The sequence below is a fragment of the Durio zibethinus genome, chromosome 10, assembly GCF_047325235.1.
Source record: "Durio zibethinus cultivar Kanyao isolate XHJ-2024 chromosome 10, ASM4732523v1, whole genome shotgun sequence".
NCBI classification, from domain to species: Eukaryota; Viridiplantae; Streptophyta; class Magnoliopsida; order Malvales; family Malvaceae; genus Durio; species Durio zibethinus.
The window spans coordinates 9630359-9649501 of record NC_143171.1 but is presented as its reverse complement, the minus strand read 5'-3'; positions in this window follow the sequence as shown (position 1 = coordinate 9649501).

Here is a 19143-nt window from a genome sequence, read left to right as displayed (position 1 = left end):
TTATCATTACTAGTGATAAAGTCCAGTTTCGCATGGTTTACTACAATAATTTTTTGTATTCCATTGAATTGGAAGCTTATCAATGATCAATGAAAGCTAAAAAAAGCCAATAAAAGTAATTAAGTTAAGCACAAAAAAGAAGGCACCTAGGCAGACTATTCCATCTTCAATTGTCCTACGATGCTTTTAGCTTGCACAAAGATAGTAGTAATAATGATTGCACTAAATTCAAGCTGAAACAAAAAGGTAAAAGTTATGAATTTTAGTGTAACTGTCATAACGTATAGATCTGTAAATCTATAGTTAGACTTATCAAATGAATGGAGTCGTACTAATCTTTTTTAATTAAGTGTGATTGGTCACCTAAGGAATCTGTCATTTTAAGGAACTCCTAAGCTTGACTAAGGGTCCCTAAAGGAATAAGTTCGAGTCTACTAACCAGAATAGGATTCAGAGTCATTTACATATAGGGAAGGTTATAGCACCCCCACATGCCCATCCGAAAGATGGTACCATATTATTTCGAATTTATCCTAAAGTATTGAGTCTAATGGTTTCAAATTTTAAGTTGAAATATTTATGAGATTTTTTCATCAATCTAGTAGAATTCTTAAAAAAATATTTTTCACCTCAAAAGTATTCAAGAATCCTATTTGATTTTTTGAAAAGGCTCCGTCATAGGAAAAATATATTTTTTTATTTTTTTATTGGAAATAAATCTAATTATTCCACATTTTGAGCCAAATTAGAAATATTTTTCTTATGAATTTCTAAAATTTTCACCATTTGGGTCTATTTAGAAATTTTCTTTTTCTCTTTTTTCCTTGGAAAGAAAATAATATGACAATTATTTTTATTAAAATTTCATCTAAATTATTCCACCATTTGTGTCAAATTTAGAGAAAATTTCTCACATAGAGATTTCTTAAAAATTTACCATTTAAAATTTCTAAAAATCTCATCCTTAGATAATTATCAAAAATATTTTCAATCCAAATTTTTATGTGGAAAAGAATTCATTTACTTGTATTGAAATTTCATTTAAATTATTCCATAATTTGTGCCAAATTTAGAAGAAATTTCTAACATAGAGATTTTTTAGGAATATACCATTTGAAATTTCTAAAAATCTCATCTTTGGGTAATTTGTATTGAATTCCAAAATTTTTTTATATTTTTATGCTTTTTATGTTTTTATTTTTTTTGTTTGAAAATAAATATTAATTATTATATTGAAATTTTATCTATATTATTCCACAATTTGGGATAAATCTAGATAAAATTTCTCACCTATGAATTTTATAAAAATTTTCATTTGAAATTTTTATAAATTTCATCATTAGATAATTAATATTTATTCCCAAAAATTTTATTTTTATTATTTTATTTTATTTTGATAAAATCAAAATAAAAAAAACAAGTAAAACAAATAAACAAAATAAAATAAATAAGAAAATACCAAAAATTCAAAAACGGCTCGGCTCAGGCTTGGGATACGGCTCGGCTCAAGACCAAAAATCACGGCTTAGATGCCTGGCTCGAGATCTCGGCTCGGCTCGACTCGGTAGGAATCTAGGCGAAAAAATGGATCGTTGGCTCGGGTGCGCTATGGGTCGAGTCGGATCTTGACAAAACGTACGGATCCTATGGGTTTACTAACGCAAAAATGACGTCATTTTGGGGAGAGTATATAAGGCTGAAGATCGATTTTTTTTTTCAGAATTCTTTTTTCCTCTTCTCTCTCTTCCCTTTTTCTCTCCTCATTCTCTCTAAACGATTCCAGATTTCAGTTGAATTTCTACCAAAATCTGGAAAAAGCCCTAGAAACTTCAAATTTGGTCAAAAAACTCGTCGAAAAATTCAAAATTTGCTGAAAAATTTCATCGGATTCTGGAAAATTTTCAAAAATTTTCCAGAAAAAGAACTCCAAAAATTTGAAAAAAAGCTTCTAAAAATCTTATACTGCCTCTAAACACTTTTTGATTCTGTTTCACCTCTTTGTTTTATTTTTTTCTCTCTGATTCCTCTATGTTCTCAAGCTTAGCTAGGGTCTATATTTATAGGATCAGATCAAAAGAGTTTCTGATCAGTTTTGAATCCTCTTTTGATTGGGTTTCCACATTATCAGAAAACCTAGGATCCTAGAGAAATTGGAACCAATTGCAATTTTACCGGTACCTATACAAGGTAGAATTTTTATTTATTATTTTTTTAAAAAAATATTATCTCCTAAAAATAAAATAAATAAATAAATAAGAGAATTCAAAATAATAAACCAATAAAAAATAAAAATAAGGAAACTAGGCCAGTCTGACCCATTTAGACCAGATCTAAGCTAAGCCTAATAGGCTTAGGCCCAACCCCTATTGAACTAGGCCTAATGGGCCTGGGTCAGGATAAATTAGGGTGTCTACAGTTGCCTCTCTTTGCATATTTTTTGTGAAACAAAAGTTGTGCAAAGACTTAGACACCCTGCTTATGATCATCCTAACAAATTCATGCCCCTTTTTTTTGAAAAGAAAGTAAACAAAACTCCTCTAAACAAAGGTAACAAAACTTTGAAAAATAAAATGGCTCCCCGGAATAGAGGTAATAGAACTTTAGGGAAATAAATGACTCCTCTGAATAGAGGCAACAAACTTTGGGAAAATAAATTGTTCCTCTGAATAGAGGCAACGAACTTTTAAAAATTAAATGGCTCGTCTAATCAGAAGTTCAACAACTTTGAAAAATAAATGGCTCCTCTAATCAGAGACTCAACGACTTTGGAAAATAAATAAATTCTCTAAGCAGAAGCACCATGACTTCAAAAATAAATGCTTCTCTAAACAGAGGCACCATAACTTTGAAAAGTAAATTGCTCCTCTAAACAAAGGCAACAGAACTTTGAAAAAAAAATTGCTCATTAACAATCATGTCCAAAGGAGTTATAGATTGTGACTGAAGGAATTTTGTGATGAGAACTAAAGGATTCACAATTTGAGTTCAACATTTAGAGGTTCAGATTTGCAAGAATCTTTCAACTTCGTAAGAATTTACTAAAATTTGATTCTCAAAATTTCAGTTTCATTCAAATTTGTAATATCTCAAGATTTACATTTGCAACTTGCAAGACTCGCATCCAACATTTAAAGATCCTTATTTGAATTTTGGAGATTTAAATCCAAAAGTTCAAGGCTTTTCAAAGGTTCTCATTTGGCAAACTTGGAATTCATATCCAAAAATCTAAAGCTTTTCATTTGAATTTTGGAGATTCACATCCAAAAATTCAAAGTTTCTTATTTGAGTTCAAAGGCTCACATGCAATAAAACTTAGAATTTCTCATCTAAGTTCAAAGGTTTTCATTTAAAACATTAAAAATTCATATCCAAAAAGTTGAAGCTTTGTATTTTGGAGATTCACATCCAAAAGTTCAAAACTTTTCATTTGTTCAAATATTCACATTCGATGAACTTTAGGGTTTCACTCTTTAAAGATTCTTATTTTGAAACTCAAAGATTCTCATTTGAGTTCTCAAAAATTCTCATCAAAATATTCATAATTTGTTTTTCAAGTGACTCAAAAATTTACATGAATGAATGTTATGACAAAAAATGCAAATGCCTTCTTAATGATGCAAATGCAACAACCTAAATTCTCATAGTGCCATGCATGTCCAAACAAAGTTTAATTCATCAAATTATGTGCATGTACTATTCAAGCAATGATGCCAACATGATACATATAATACGGATATTAATAATGTCATGAAATCCTAAATAATTACGGTAATATAGCTCTCAAAACTTCACCATTTCGTATTTCTTTATTGTTCAATTTCTTAATACTTTGGGATAAGTTTCATCAATCGATCATCACTTAACCATCATTCATGGGTTTTTTAGCACTAATAAATTTTAGAACAAGTTTCATCCACCATCACTAGGTCACTACTCATAGGTGTTTTAACATTAACCATTCCGAACAAACTTCATCGTCCGTCACTAGGTTACACTCATAGATTTCTCAACCCTAACCACTTTATCCACTGATCCATATTACTTTCATCATTCAATCATAATTTGCAAGTCATGTCGACCAATTCATCACTTGGTCATATCACCTCTTCAAGTTTTTACATTCTCTTCATTTATTAGCCAACCCATTACCATTTTCATCATTTAACCACACCACGTGTTATCTCAAATCATCCTTCTCAAGCTTCTATGATCTCTTCATTTTTTTTTATCATCTTGGATTTCTTTTCAAATAAATGCAAGACTCTTTTAAGCACATATTCATTCATTCATTATCATTTTAATTCTTGACAAATACAATCAATCAAGCATTTTCTCAATTCATTTTAGAGATGTGAGAACAAAAGAGCGAAAGGTGCATTGAGAGAATGAGAAGTGAGTCTTGATACCAAAGCAAATGGGAAAAGAAACAAGTTGGATGTATGACATTGGGACAAATGAATATTCAAACAATTTTGAACATTAATTCAAGATTTTGTTTCAAAAACTCATTCCATTGATTGTCAAAATTATTTTGAGCTCATCAAACTTTACCTTAGCTTTGAAGGATCTTTAGATGCATTAATCTTCTATATATTTGAACTTTCATCTAACTTTCAACTCAGAGATTTAGTCTACCTAAATTACCCTTTCGGATTTTTAATTTGAGTCTTCCTTTTTCCTCTTTTCATATTTTTTTTTCATTTTCCCCATTTTTTTCTTTTTTTTTTCACCTTTCACCATTTTTTTTTCTTTTTTTTTTCTCATCTTTCGTCTATTGTTGATATCTCTTACACATTAATCTTTAAGGCAATAACATGATTCCATCATGAGCACACCTTTGCCTAACATATGATTATTCAATTCGAGTATTCACACTTAATTCAAATGGACTTTTCAGGGTTGTAATGTAGGTCATGGTATGGGGTAATGAAAGAAATGGATAAAATAGGCTCAATATATATGTTTAAAGGGTTCAAAATCAAAGGATCATCACTTGATGCAGCTTGACATTTTGCCCCACTCTATATCATTTTACTACTTTTCTCTTTTTCTCTCATTCTTCATAAAAAGATTCTCATTTTTTTGCCCCAAATCATTTGTGGCATTTTTCTTTGTTTTTTTTTTAGATCTTTTAGACTATTTTCTTTCTCAAAAAAATTAATTACCCCCTAGTATGGAGGGTGATCCTTGTTCAATATTTTTTATAAAAGAAAAACACAATAGGCTGAAAGAGGTAGCAATGAATGGTTTTTCAAATAGTAAAAAAAAGATGGCCATTTTTCATCTCAATGTGGATACTTCTCTTGAACCTTATCTATTGAGCAAAAACAAGCTCATGGATTTATAAAAAAAAAATACCCTATCTTTAAGATATATTAATCTCACATCTGTTGGTAGCTGACTTTTTTTTTTGCTCTAATAATCTTCTTAAATCAATATAAATGAGTTCTCAAAATTAAATTTTAAAATTATTGCTGTCATTGTTTAAACATTCATCGCTCGAAATTCAAAAATGGGAACAAAAGTTATGAAAGGTGATAAAGCATGGAACAATAGTTGAATGAAGAAGAAAATGTAATGAAATACATTAAATTGCCTTTTCTTGAAATGATAACAAATGAAATTCTACTGCCTAAAAGAAACCTAACATTACTCTAAAAAAAAAATCTTAAAATGACAAGAAACTTTCAATCAGCCTTATCTCCATTCTTTAAAATTGTCCCCCTATACGATCAGGTGAAGAATCTTTATTGACATCTTGCCCCTCAATTCATTGTGACTCTCCGGACCCTTTCTGACCAATGTGTTTTTGATTTTCACTTAGAGCATTATGATTTGGTAATGGGTTACCACTAACATTAGGTGTTATTATTCTTCCTTGATCAAAACTTACCATTCCATCATTGATTAACCATTGCACCTTATGTTTTAAAGCAGTGTAATTTTTAGTAAAATGACCAGTAATTCCATTATAGTAGTCGCAGTGGACTGTAGGATCATACCACTTAGGATAGGATGGCTTGAACGGCTCCACATGGCTGGGGGGCAATCAAGTGGCTATTATAGAGTTCTCGATATAACTTCATATAAGTCATGAGGATTGGATCAAATATAGATTTTTCTTAAGTAATCCGTTGCTCTCGTGAACCACTTGCTGGGTTAGTAAGGTGAATTTAAGGTCTTACAAGAGTTTGAATGTTAAGGCTATATGTAAGATCTTGAGGGCTAAAAATTGATCGATATGTGAATGAATAAGGTGGTTGTGGAGCTAGCTGGTATGGGTAGGATGAGGCATTATTCATAGCAGGATAGTATAGAGAGTAACCTTAGGGTCGATAGGATTGATAACCCCTGAATTGTTACCTATCAAAGCTCACAGCTTGAGCTTTAATTTCTTTCTTTTCTGATGCCTTTTTGGTTTTTTCTCCTTTCAACTTGCCATTCTTAATGGTACTTTTAATAATTTCTCCAAAGATCATCATGTCGATGACATTCTTTGTTGCATTTCTTATCATCTTTTCATAATAGAAAGATTTTAAAATGCTGGCAAATAGCACTGTAATTTTTTTCTTAATCAGAGGAGGTTGTACTTGAGAAGCAATATCCTTTCACTTCTGAGCATACTCCTTAAAAGTCTCAATGGCTTTTTTCTTTAGGTTTTGTAAAGACAAACGATCGGGGGCTAAATCCATGATATATCGATATTGACTGATAAAATCATGGGTCATGTCACTCTAAGAATGGATGCGAGTTCTGTCTAACTGGATATACTACCTAACAGTAAAACCAGTAAAACTGTCTTGAAAAACATGCATTAGTAGCTTTTCATTATAAGCATTGGCTGCCATCTTTCGATAATACATGATAATATGAGTTTTTGGGTACTTTGTGTCATCATATTTTTCAAATTTTGATACTTGGAACTTATGAAGAATTATCATATCAAGGACTAAGCAAAGTTTAACAGCATCAACTGAACCATAAAAACTAATTCCTTCTACAGGCTGTAGCCTTTGTTCTAGCATACTAATTTTAAAGTTTTTCTGAGCTTTCACTTTTATCTCTTCCTTATTTTTTCCTTTCAGTTCATCTAGATCAGGGATTTGAATTGGTTCAATTGCCTTTTCAGTAAAGACAAGATTCACATAGCTATGGTAATGCCCTGGATTAGAGGCTGATGACATTTCAGGATATGTAAGATATGTAAAGTGTTGTGGTGAAACCTCTTGTGTAGACTGAGCTTGAAGTGAACCAAAACCAGGTGGATATAAGGGATCAGTCACTTCTTGTGATGCAGGACCTTATTGGCTTGCGTTCTGTTCTACTCTTTTCTCCTTATTTAATTTGTTGAGAGCATTTAAAATTTTACTTAACTCATTCTCAATCTTTTCCTGAGCTTTTTTCAATTTTTCAAATTGGTGAGAATTTTTTTGCTCTATTTGTCTGGCTCTGGCTCTTATATTATATCGGTGGATGGGGTTTCTGTTGGATGAAGTTATCGTTGAACCTTTAGCATCACAATTACAGTTAAAAACTATGTATGATATGCAAATGTATGCATGAAATGTACTAATGTTTGCCACATCATCGATATTGATAAAAGAAAACTCCATTTGAAATGTTATTAAATAAAATTTCAAAATTACATCCTAATAAAGTCAAAGCAATATTCTAAGTCCTTAACATCATTCTTTATTTCTAATGCCTCCTTATAAACTTCCTAGCTTGTTGGTAATGATTTTGTGCCTCATATAAGAAATCAAGTAAATGTTGCCCATGCACTTCCACTGGTTGCACCATAGCCATCAAACTTTCCATTTTTTCTTTCATTTTTGATGCTTTATCTGCAACAATGCATATCTGATCAAATAAATGCCTTAGATGCCTTTGTTTTTCTGTACACATGTCTTTCCATAACTCACTCTATTGAGCTTGTTTCTTGCATTCATCAGACAAAGCTTCTACTTATGCTATGCGCCAATCCACTATCTCTTATAGCATTTGGCTATGTCTATATGCCCTAGCAGTAGCCTTTTGTTCTCTCACCATCTTCGCCTTTAACAATTTATTTTTTTTTTAAAGTCGAGTAAGCTCGGGTGTGACTGACGAATGTGTCATATCTAAATCATTAAATAAAGCACTCTATTGATCTTTTTGCTCTGTAAAGCTTTGAATTTTCAGTTTTTGAAGTCGTGAACACTCTTTCATTTCTATCTTTAATCACTTGTTTTCTTGTTCTAACTCATCTTTCTCAGACTAGAGTTTTCTCTTAGCTGTTTCCATTTTAAGCAAAGGATCTTAAAGAATAGGTTTTGGAGAATGCCCTAGATATTCACTTGGAATCACAATGTCTTTTCCCCTCCTCGTATGCTATACATTATATTCTGGAGTGACGTCATAAGTAAACCTTCATTGGTTAACCCTGATGGTTTGCTTCCATGTTTTTTTATCTTTTCAACCATTCTATATGCCCCTTTATCAGTGAATGAGAACTCCCCTTGGTTAAGTCCATAGGTTTCTGAAATAAATTACTCATACCCGGATTATCTTCTCATTAAAGCTGGAGCATAAGTAACAGCACCCCATAGGCCTAATAAAAACACCCATAACTGATTTCTACAACTGTATAACATCGTATCATAACGCATCCAAAGTGCTCTCCAAACTATCTCTTGACTATCAAGGGCTTGAAAATAAAAAACCCATTCCTCTTTTGACTTTGCTTGAGGCCATGTGCTGTAATAGAATTCTTTGATAGGATATTGGAATAAAGGTATGACTTACGAAATTGACTTTCTTTATATTCTATGTGACTATTGATCTATACATAAAACAACTGTAAACATCCATTAAATCGACCTTTACCATTTTTACGATAAAAATTTAGAGATCGAATGGTTTCTGCCAAAATGGTTGGTGCTGTATTGACTTGATATGCTAACTGATCAACAAAATCCACCACTGCAACATCAACATATTCGATGACTTTCGAGAAGATCACCAATCCATATGAAGCTATAGCCATAACTACTAATCCCTGATCATCATCTATGTGCCCCTGGATGAAATCTCACAAAAAACTTCATGAAATAACCTTACTTTCACCTTTTATCTTAACACATGAATCGACTTGAGGTAAACTAAGTCCAAGCATTTGCACTAATTTTTTATGATAGCCCACCTTGTTGGCCCAGTAAATCTTGTCTAAGTTTGCTAGATCGAAGCGAAGTAAGACCATATACTCTTCAATTGTGGGCACTATATCTATTTCATTGAAAATAAAACATCTACATAAAGGATCTCAAAATTAAATGATAGCCCTAATCAAATTATTATCCACTTGCACCTGTAGCAGTGAAGCTATGTCTCCATATCTATTCTCAAATTCCTCTTGTCTTATTTTATTCATGCATCCCCATATACTATTTAAGTCGGATAGATCATTTTGTTGTAGCTCTAGATGAACTCTTTCGGGTAATGATGAAATAAAATCCTTAGGCAAGCAATCTCATTGTTGTCTTTGACCCTCTTCTGACTTAATTTTCAATTGATGAGCAGACTCATAGTGGACTGATGTAAACTTTGGTTGCATCTGACTTTCCATGGATGTGAGTGTGAGATCTGATTTATCAATAACTGATATGCGATAAATATTTCTTATATGAAAAATGATGCAAACGATAATGTTAAATATGATCATGATATGATAATGCTAGAACATAAGAATAGAGATGATGCATAGAATGAAATGCTAGAACATGAGAATGAAATGACATATAGATGCACAAAATCAAGCAGACAAAATGGTTAGATAACAAATTGTTCTTTCTTGTGTCCTAATTTTGGGTTGTATCTATTGATGGATAGGAAAGGCTTAAGTTGGTTTCTTAGAGGTGAACTATATGCAGGGTTAGAAAATTTTGACCACTAAAAGGTTTCCAAATTGTTCCTTACATCATTGTCCATCACAAACTAGTAAGGCAGTCCAATCCTCATTCATCATAGGTTACCAACGGAAAGGATTCAATTTGAGTGGGAGTATTTCGCTAGTCATTGTAGAGATTATCATCTCACGAGAGTGTAGGTTCTTTACTTCCTCCTAAGAGGGATTGAGTCTAGGTATAGAGCTCATGTAATACAAATGCATGTGATAATGTGTGTGAAGGAACACAAAATTATCAATCCTATAAATCAAATAAGAAACCAAAAAAGGAAAAACGTTAGTAAACAAATAACTTAAGCCATTAGTTCAAAGGATAGGATAAATTCAAAAATTATGGCTTGACACTCTAATATCCCCAGTGAAGTCATCAAACTGTCATAATGTATAGATCTGTAAATCTATAGCTAGACTTATCAAATGAATGGAGTCACCACCAATCTTTTTTAACTAGGTGTGATTGGTCACCTAAGGAATCTATCATTTTAAGAAACTCCTAAGCTTGATTAAGGGTCCCTAAAATAATAGGTTTGGGTCTACTAACCAAAACAGGGTTCAGGAGTCGGTTACATATGAGGAAGGTTATAGCACCCCCACATGCCCATCCAAAAGATAGTACCATATTATTTCGAATTTATCCTAAAGTATTGAGTATAATGGTTTCAAATTTTAAGTTGAAATATTTATGAGATTCTTCCATCAATCTGGTAGAATTCTTAAAAAAATATTTTCTCATCTCAAGAGTATTCAAGAATCCTATTTGATTTTTTGAAGAGGCTCCGTTGTCGAAAAAATAAATTTTTTTATTTTTTTATTGGAAATAAATCTAATTTTTCCACCATTTGAGCCAAATTTAAAATATTTTTCTTTTAAATTTTTAAAATTTTTACTATTTGGGTCTATTTAGAAATTTCCTTTTTCTCTTTTTTCCTTGAAAAGAAAATAATATGACAATTATTTTTATTAAAATTTCATCTAAATTATTCCACCATTTGGGTCAAATTTAGAGAAAATTTCTCACCTAGAGATTTCTTAAAAATTTATCATTTAAAATTTCTAAGAATCTCATCCTTAGATAATTATCAAATATTTTCAATCCAAATTTTTATGTGAAAAAGAATAAAATTACTTGTATTGAAATTTCATCTAAATCATTTCACCATTTAGGTCAAATTTAGAGAAAATTTCTAACCTAGAGATTTCTTAGGAATTTATGATTCGAAATTTCTACAAATCTCATCTTTTGGTAATTTGTATTGAATTCCAAAAAAATTTTATAACTTTATGCTTTTTATGTTTTTTATTTTTTTTGTTTGAAAATAAATATTAATTATTGTTATTAAAATTTTATCTATATTATTCTACAATTTGGGACAAATCTAGGCAAAATTTCTCACATAGGAATTTTATAAAAATTTTCATTTGAAATTTTTATAAATTCCATCATTAGATAATTAATATTTATTCCTAAAATTTTTATTTTTATTATTTTATTTTATTTTGTTAAAATTAAAAAAAAAACAAGTAAAATAAACAAATTAAATAAAATAAATAAGAAAATACTAAAAATCTGAAAACGGCTCAGCTCAAAACCAAAAATCATTGCTCATATGCGTGGCTCGGGATCTTGACTCGGCTCGGCTCGGTTGGAACCCAGATGAAGAAATGGGTCGCTGGTTCGGGTGCGTTACGGGTCGAGTCAGATCTTGGCAAAACGCACTGATCCTGTGGGTTTACTAACCCAAAAACAATGTCGTTTTGGAAATGGTATATAAGGCTGAAGATCAATTTTTTTTAGAATTTCTTTCTCTTCTTCTCTCCTCTTTCTCTCTAAACGATTTCAGATTTCGGTTGAATTCCTACCGAAATCTAAAAAAGACCGTCAAATCTGGTCGAAAACTCGTCGAAAAATTTAAAATTCGTCAAAAAATTTCGTCGAATTCTGAAAAATTTCCTTAAAAAGAACTCCAAAAATTCAAAAAAAAGCTTCTAAAAATCCTACACTACCTTTAAACACATTTTGCTTCTGTTTCACCTCTTTGTTTTCTTTTTTTCTCTCTGATTCTTCTGTGTTCTCAAACTTAGCTAGGATCTATATTTATAGGATCAGATCAAAAGAGTTTCTGATCAGTTTCGAATTGTCCTTTGATTGGGTTCCCACATTATCAAAAAACCTAGGATCCTAAAGAAATATAAACCAATTGCAATTCTACCAGTGCCTATGCACGGTAAAATTTTCAATTTTTTTCTTTTTTTTAAAAAAAATATTATCTCCTAAAAATAAAATAAATAAATAAATAATAGAATTCAGAATAATAAACTAATAAAAAATAAAAATAAGGAAACTGGGCCAGTCTGACCCCTTTAGACCAGATTTAAGCTAAGCCTAATGGGCTTAGGCCCAACCCCTATTGAACTAGGCCCAATGGGCCCGAGTCCAAACAAATTAGAGTGTCTATAGTAACCATTCTATTAGAAGCATTGATAAAAAAATAACAATACTATTCACTTGAAACATTTTGAAAACATGCGATCTCCTTTTTCTCTATTATGATGTCAGCACAAACTTTCATAGTTGTTTGATAAAATGGGAATAATAATCTTTCAAATAATGATTTCTCAATAACTCTCCTTTCAAAATCTTGATCAATCCAATTCAAACAGAAAATTCTCCAATTTATCTAGAAATATATGTTTATGCAATAGCTAAAACTAGGTTTCACATTGTGCCATTCAAGACAAACATATTCTAAAAGTCTCATATTTTAGTTTTTTAATTAAAGCTCACTTCTCTTAAAACACAAAACAAAAAAGCAAGCAACAAAATGTTAATCCAAAAGCTTAAAAGTAATCTAAAAAACAAAGAAAGAGTTCATACCTTACCAAAAATAAGGAAAAAGAAAAAGAACCCATGAGTTAAAACTACTTTAACAATACAAAAGAAATTGACAGGATCAAAAAATCTAAAAAGAGAGAAATACCAAGACTACATTTACTTTTTATCTTACTTTTCTTGATCAAATTTATGCATTTTAGAAGCTAGAAACTTTGATTAGCCACACTTCAAATATCCTAAAAGGTCAAGTTTTCTAATTAAAAAAAAAGACAAAAAAGAATAAAAAAAATCATTAGGTTAACAAACATATAAAGTAAATCGAAAATTAAAATTAAGATTGATTAGACATATCACTTTATTTTAACCATTTTGCTAGGGTACAAATCCTCAAAGCTCTTCAAGGTAAAAAATGGGTGCAAAATAAATTTGCAACTGAGTTAACCCACAATTGTTTGACAAAATGGAAATAATAATTTAAAACTAAAGCCATCTAAGAATTTTCTTTTAAATTAAACAATGATATGGACAGACTTACATTTTCCAATAGCAATATCAATTCCGTTAATAACAACAGTAGGCCCAAGCATATGTCTCCAAACTATACAAAACAACCAACCATAAAATCCAATAAATCAAAATGATAAACCTTTAAAGAATACATATGCAATATGTGATTTTACATTTTTTTTTGTTTCAGTTTGTTAAAATATAACACATGTAAAAAAAAAAACCACTAGGGCTTTGGTTTTTTAAATATGAATGTCGTAATGGTTTTGGGGACCAGCAGACAAATTTGAAAAATAAAAGATAGAGTCACCACCAATCTTTTTTAGCTAGGTATGATTAGCCACCTATTAAAATTTATTTTCTTAATAAAATTTTAAAAGTAATTAAAATTTATTAAAAAGATAATTTTTAGGTTTGCAAAAAAAGTTTAGATTCTGAAATCGACTACATGTGAGAAAAGATTAGCACTCCTAAGACGCTCGTTTAAAACTATACTAATTAATTATATGTTATCTTTTAATATTGATAAAAATAGTCTTAATTTTGGTATTTAAAATTTAATTTTTCTTAATTTTCTTTAAAAACATATTTTTTATTTTTTAGTATGCTTTAAAAATAAGAACCTTATATTGAAAATTTTCTAAAAATATTACAATACTATGATAATATTAAAAGGAATTGTCTCACTTAAGGAATTTTTAAAAATCGCTACTCGAAATTCTCAAAAATCCTATTCTCGGTGGTTCATATTTGTTTTCATAAAATATGATATCTATAATTTTAAAACAAATAATACTTTCCAAAACTCATTTCTATGCCATTAAAAAAATGAGAAATCTTTATAAAAAATTAATCTAAATCCTTCATTATATTGACGATATTTTAAATAAATTTTTTTATCTAAAGATTCCTAAAGAATCACTTCTCAGATTTCTTTAGGATTTCATTCTCGAAGATTTTTCATCTTTTTTTCTTAAATTATTAAAAGTCATGTAATAATATAATCATCTACAAATATATTTATTTAAAAAAAATACAATGTTATTTATTAAGAAAAACTATTCAAATTAAAAAAAATATTAAAAAATAAAAATTTGTGTATCGAAAAGAAACTTCTAAATATTCTAATACTTTAGTAATTTTTAGAAGACTTATCTCATCTAGAGAATTTTTTAGAACTACTATTTGGACATCCCGGAGTCTCATCATTAGAAATTCTCATTACTTATTAAAAAATACATGCTTTTATAAATATTTATATACTTTTTTATCTTTTAAAGAGAATTGTTCAAATTAATTAAAAATTTTATATTGAAAAAAGTTTCTAAATATTCTAATACTTTGGTAATTTTTAGAAATCTTTTATCACTTAAAGAATTCTTAAGAATCACTACTCGAACTTTCTGAGGTCACATCATCAAAAATTTTATTTTTATTTAAAAATAGTAATGCAAACAATCAAGTAGAATAAGCATATGAAAAACATATATTGATTATGTTTTAATCATTTTTAATTATTTTTCAATTATCACTAAAAATTTTGAAAGGAACAAACTAAATAATAATTTTTATTAAAAATTTTTCTAGATATCCCGATACTTTAGCAATATTTTAGAAAAAAAATTTTACCTAGAAATTTCTTAGGAATCTCTACTCGGACTTCCTTAGAATCATATCTATAGAAATTTCATTCACTTTTTCCTTTCTTACTTAATTAATTTTATTCTAGCTTCAATTCTGATTGTTTAATGAATTAAATTTTTAATAAATCATTATACTCACATATTATTATATTAATCTCATTATTAAAAGAGTAATTATAAGTTATTTTATTATCACCAATATGTTTTTAGGAAAATAAATGAAAAAATTTATTATATCAAATATTTTTCTAAATACTTTATTACTTTGGTAATATTTTTAGAAAAATATTTTCATCTAGATATTTTAAAGAATCATTACTTAGATTTCTTTAAAATCTCATCATCAAAAATTTTCATCATCATCATCATTATTATCATTACTATTATTATTTGTTTTGCATAAATCTAAAGTGCATGGGAACTAATTTGCATTTAAAATAAATTAAAGTGTGAAAACTGAGTTGCGTAAAAATTAAAGTGAACATGGAAATTTAACCAAACTAGTAATAAAAAAAATGCATGCGATTTGAATTATAATCATATTTGAAACAACATTAGAGAAATATAAATGATGATATAAAACATGCATGTAAATAAGCCTTATTGTAAAAAATTTCGGCATCTTTTCAAACCTTTGTAAAGTTGTGAACAACCCAAAAAAAAAAAAGAATAAAACATGACTTTGAACTATGTGGGATAGTACTATTAACAAATAAAAAACCAAAATAGAAAAAACTCTAGCTTTCTCATAAGTGTCCATCATAGCCATCAGGAACAATAAACCCAATGAATACTTAAAGATCAATAACCCAATACAACATAGCATAAAATAAATCAACTTGGAAATGTATTGACCATAACTTCCATGATGTCAAGTTGAAAATGCACATGGCATATAAAGAAAAGGGAAGCCAATTCAATTAACACTGAAACATTTATATAAAAAATGAGCTATATAAATGAAAACATTGTAGCAGCTAAAAAAAATGAAATCATGCCGCATGAAAGAACAAAGAAAGCCAACTTGAAATCCTTTTTACCTTTGCTTGTTCCTTAGAATAGAAAACTTCCTATCATTTCCTTAAATACCCTAAACAAGAAACTTAACTAAAGGGAAATCCTCATTTCTATAAATAGCCTATTGATAGAAAAAAGAAGAACTAATCAACATCTTTTGTTTTTCATTTCTTGGGTGTTAAAAGCAAAGCCTACCTTTCCATTTGTTATAATAAGTAAGCAACTAGTTTAAAGAAGCCCTATTTTTGAAAATAGGCATAAAGAATGACTTATTGCTTTCCATGTTCCTCAGAAGACAACAAAAATTTTTAGATTCATAGCTAAATAAGGAGTTAAAGTCTTGGCATGTTCAGGAACCTGTTTCATTCTTATTTTTTAGAAAAAAAAAGAAACCATTTTTATACATACAACACATGAACTATATGGGGCAATGTAGATTTCATTTACTATTACTCTTTAAAAGGTCTTAACCCTTGTTTGCTAGTTGTTTTAACCAAAATTATCAATCTAGTGATACAAAGATGTAGCAACTATCAAGAATCACATATAGGAAGAAAATCTAAAAGAAAGTCAAACAGCCTTATGAAAAATGATAGTCATGAAGCTACCTTTACTCCTATTTTTTCTCTTTTTTTACTATTTATTCTAACTTGAAACTCTGCCTTACAGAATTCTTCTTCGATCTTCCCTTGTTTTTTTTTTTTTTTTTAAAAAAAACCTAGCCTTAAAAACCTTTTATCATTGGTTCTTTTTTATTTTTTTTTCTCTTGGCAGTTTTTTTTACATGCCTTTTTTTTTTTTTCTTTTTCAACTCCTTCTCTCTTCCTATTCTTCAACAAGCCTCTACCTTCAACTTTTCAAGAGTTAGCCCCTTTCCAAAAAAATCTCATTTTGGTAAATATAAACCATTGGATGAAATCTCATCCAAGGGTCAAGGTTTTTTTTTTTTTTCTTTTCAAGGAATCACCTTTGGCCATTGGATCAAGATCAATGAGAGATTCAATGGTTTACATTATTTATTGCAAAGTTTAGATTTTTATATCCTTCAAACCTATGAAAAGACCATTTTACCCATAGTACAAAATTTTTGGTATTTTGTCATTTTCTTAGAAATCAATGTTCTCATATTCATTTTTGGGATTTTAAAATACCAAAAATTTTAAAATATTATAAAATTGAGATCTAAAAGGTTTAATGAAAATCTGAGCTCAAGAAGGCTAAATTATGAAAATACTCTTATATGAGTATTTTGATAATTTAACACTTTGTAAGATACTGTTGTGATTTCAAATACCCCAAACATCATGAAATATTATAAAATTGATATCTGAAAAATTTTATGAAAATTCGAGCTTGGAAAGGCCAAATTACGAAAATATCCCTAAATGGATATTTTAGTAATTTCGCATATCTTGGGGTATCACTGTGATTTCAAATGCACAAAAAATCATGAAATATTATGAAATTAAGATTTAAATGGTTCATGAAAATCATAGCTCAAAAAGGCCAAATTATGAAATACCCTTATAGGGGTATTTTGGTTATTTCACACTTTTCAGGGTATAGCTATGATTTCAAATGCACAAAAAATAAAAAAATATTATGAAATTAAGATATAAAAAGTTTCATGAAAATCTGAGCTTGGAAGAGCCAAATTATGAAAATATCTCCTAAAGGGTATTTTAGTAATTTTATACTTTTCTAGTGCAATAAAAATTTTTAGTGTTTTAAAAAAGTCACAAAATTTAGTTTTAAACCACATGATATCAATTAGGTTGTGAACTTTGAGGATTGACATTAGTTCTATTCATTTTGATCAAATTTTGTATAATTTTGACTTGAGTTGACTTTAAGGTTTACTTGTTTCATTTCTTTTTTATTTTTCATGCATCCGCGTAAAAATGTATCATTTATATAAATCACATATGAAAAAGTTTGATAGTAACCATACATTTCTCATTTTTTTTATTTATTAGGCCTAAATATTGATGCATTTTATGGGCTCTTTAAGAGACCTTTTTACAAGTTTCAAATGAGTTTTGTTCAACTATGCTAAAATGTTTCGAATAAAATTCAGTATCTATAATGAACAATCACTATCAATGAGAACAATATAGCAATGTGAACTCGCATCTCAGAAGAAATGTCTTTTTTTAATAGAAACCAATCACTGTTAATGAAAACGAAAAACAAAATCCACATTGAATATGGTTGTTTTGTTCTTTTGTTAACTTATTTTTGTCCAATTATGATATGGCAAAAGCAAAAATGAAACTTATGGTAAAGTCCAATAACAAAAGTGAAATTCAAATTCTCATAGACTTGTGAAAGAACCCACAAAAGCTATACAAAGTACTAAAAAAAAGTAGTTTTTCACTAATTGGTGCTCCTAATCAAATGTTGTTGAGAGCTCTATTCTATGTGATTCGATGATAGGTAATCTAGTTATAAAAGAACTTGTTGAATTTTCAATTGTTAAACATTGATGCTTAATTATAAGAGAATTACATCTTGTTTAAACTGTCATGAATTTGTTCCAATGACAATATCAACAATGTTGAGTCTTGTAAGTAGCAACAAATAGAAACTAGCTAGGCATATAAGATAAATGATTAAAATGGACTCATAGATCAACTAAAACATCAAGGCAATAAAATACAAGGCTGATAATATAAGAAATCATACCATGATAGAATTAGATAAACTACATAAAACTACAATCCTCATAGCAAAGTTTTTAGATTTTGAATTTTTCTGACCAAAACCCCTTTAATCTTCTTTTCTGAGAAAAAATCAATCAAGAAATTTGAGAGAAATAATGCAAAAAGATGACCCGAGAATCCGATGATGATTAAGGAATACAATGATAGGTAAGATGGGGGAGAGTTGCCATGTAAGGCATATACTGTTCTTATTGCTGAAAGGTAAAAACTTGGCTTCTTATTACTTGAAAAAAAATATAAGCACTATAAAAGAGGAAAAAACTTTTAGGATTTAAATGTTCCTAAAGGCAACTCATTAAGATAAAGACAGCTTATTGTGAAATGCCATTGAAGTAATTAAGATAAAAACCAACAAAAAAAAAAAAACCAAACTGATAAACCTTAAAAGAGCTTACTTTAGATAAAAACAACACTAAAAGAGAAGTCAGTAACCAGTTTAAATACTAACAAACAATCAAAATCAAAATTCACCTTAAA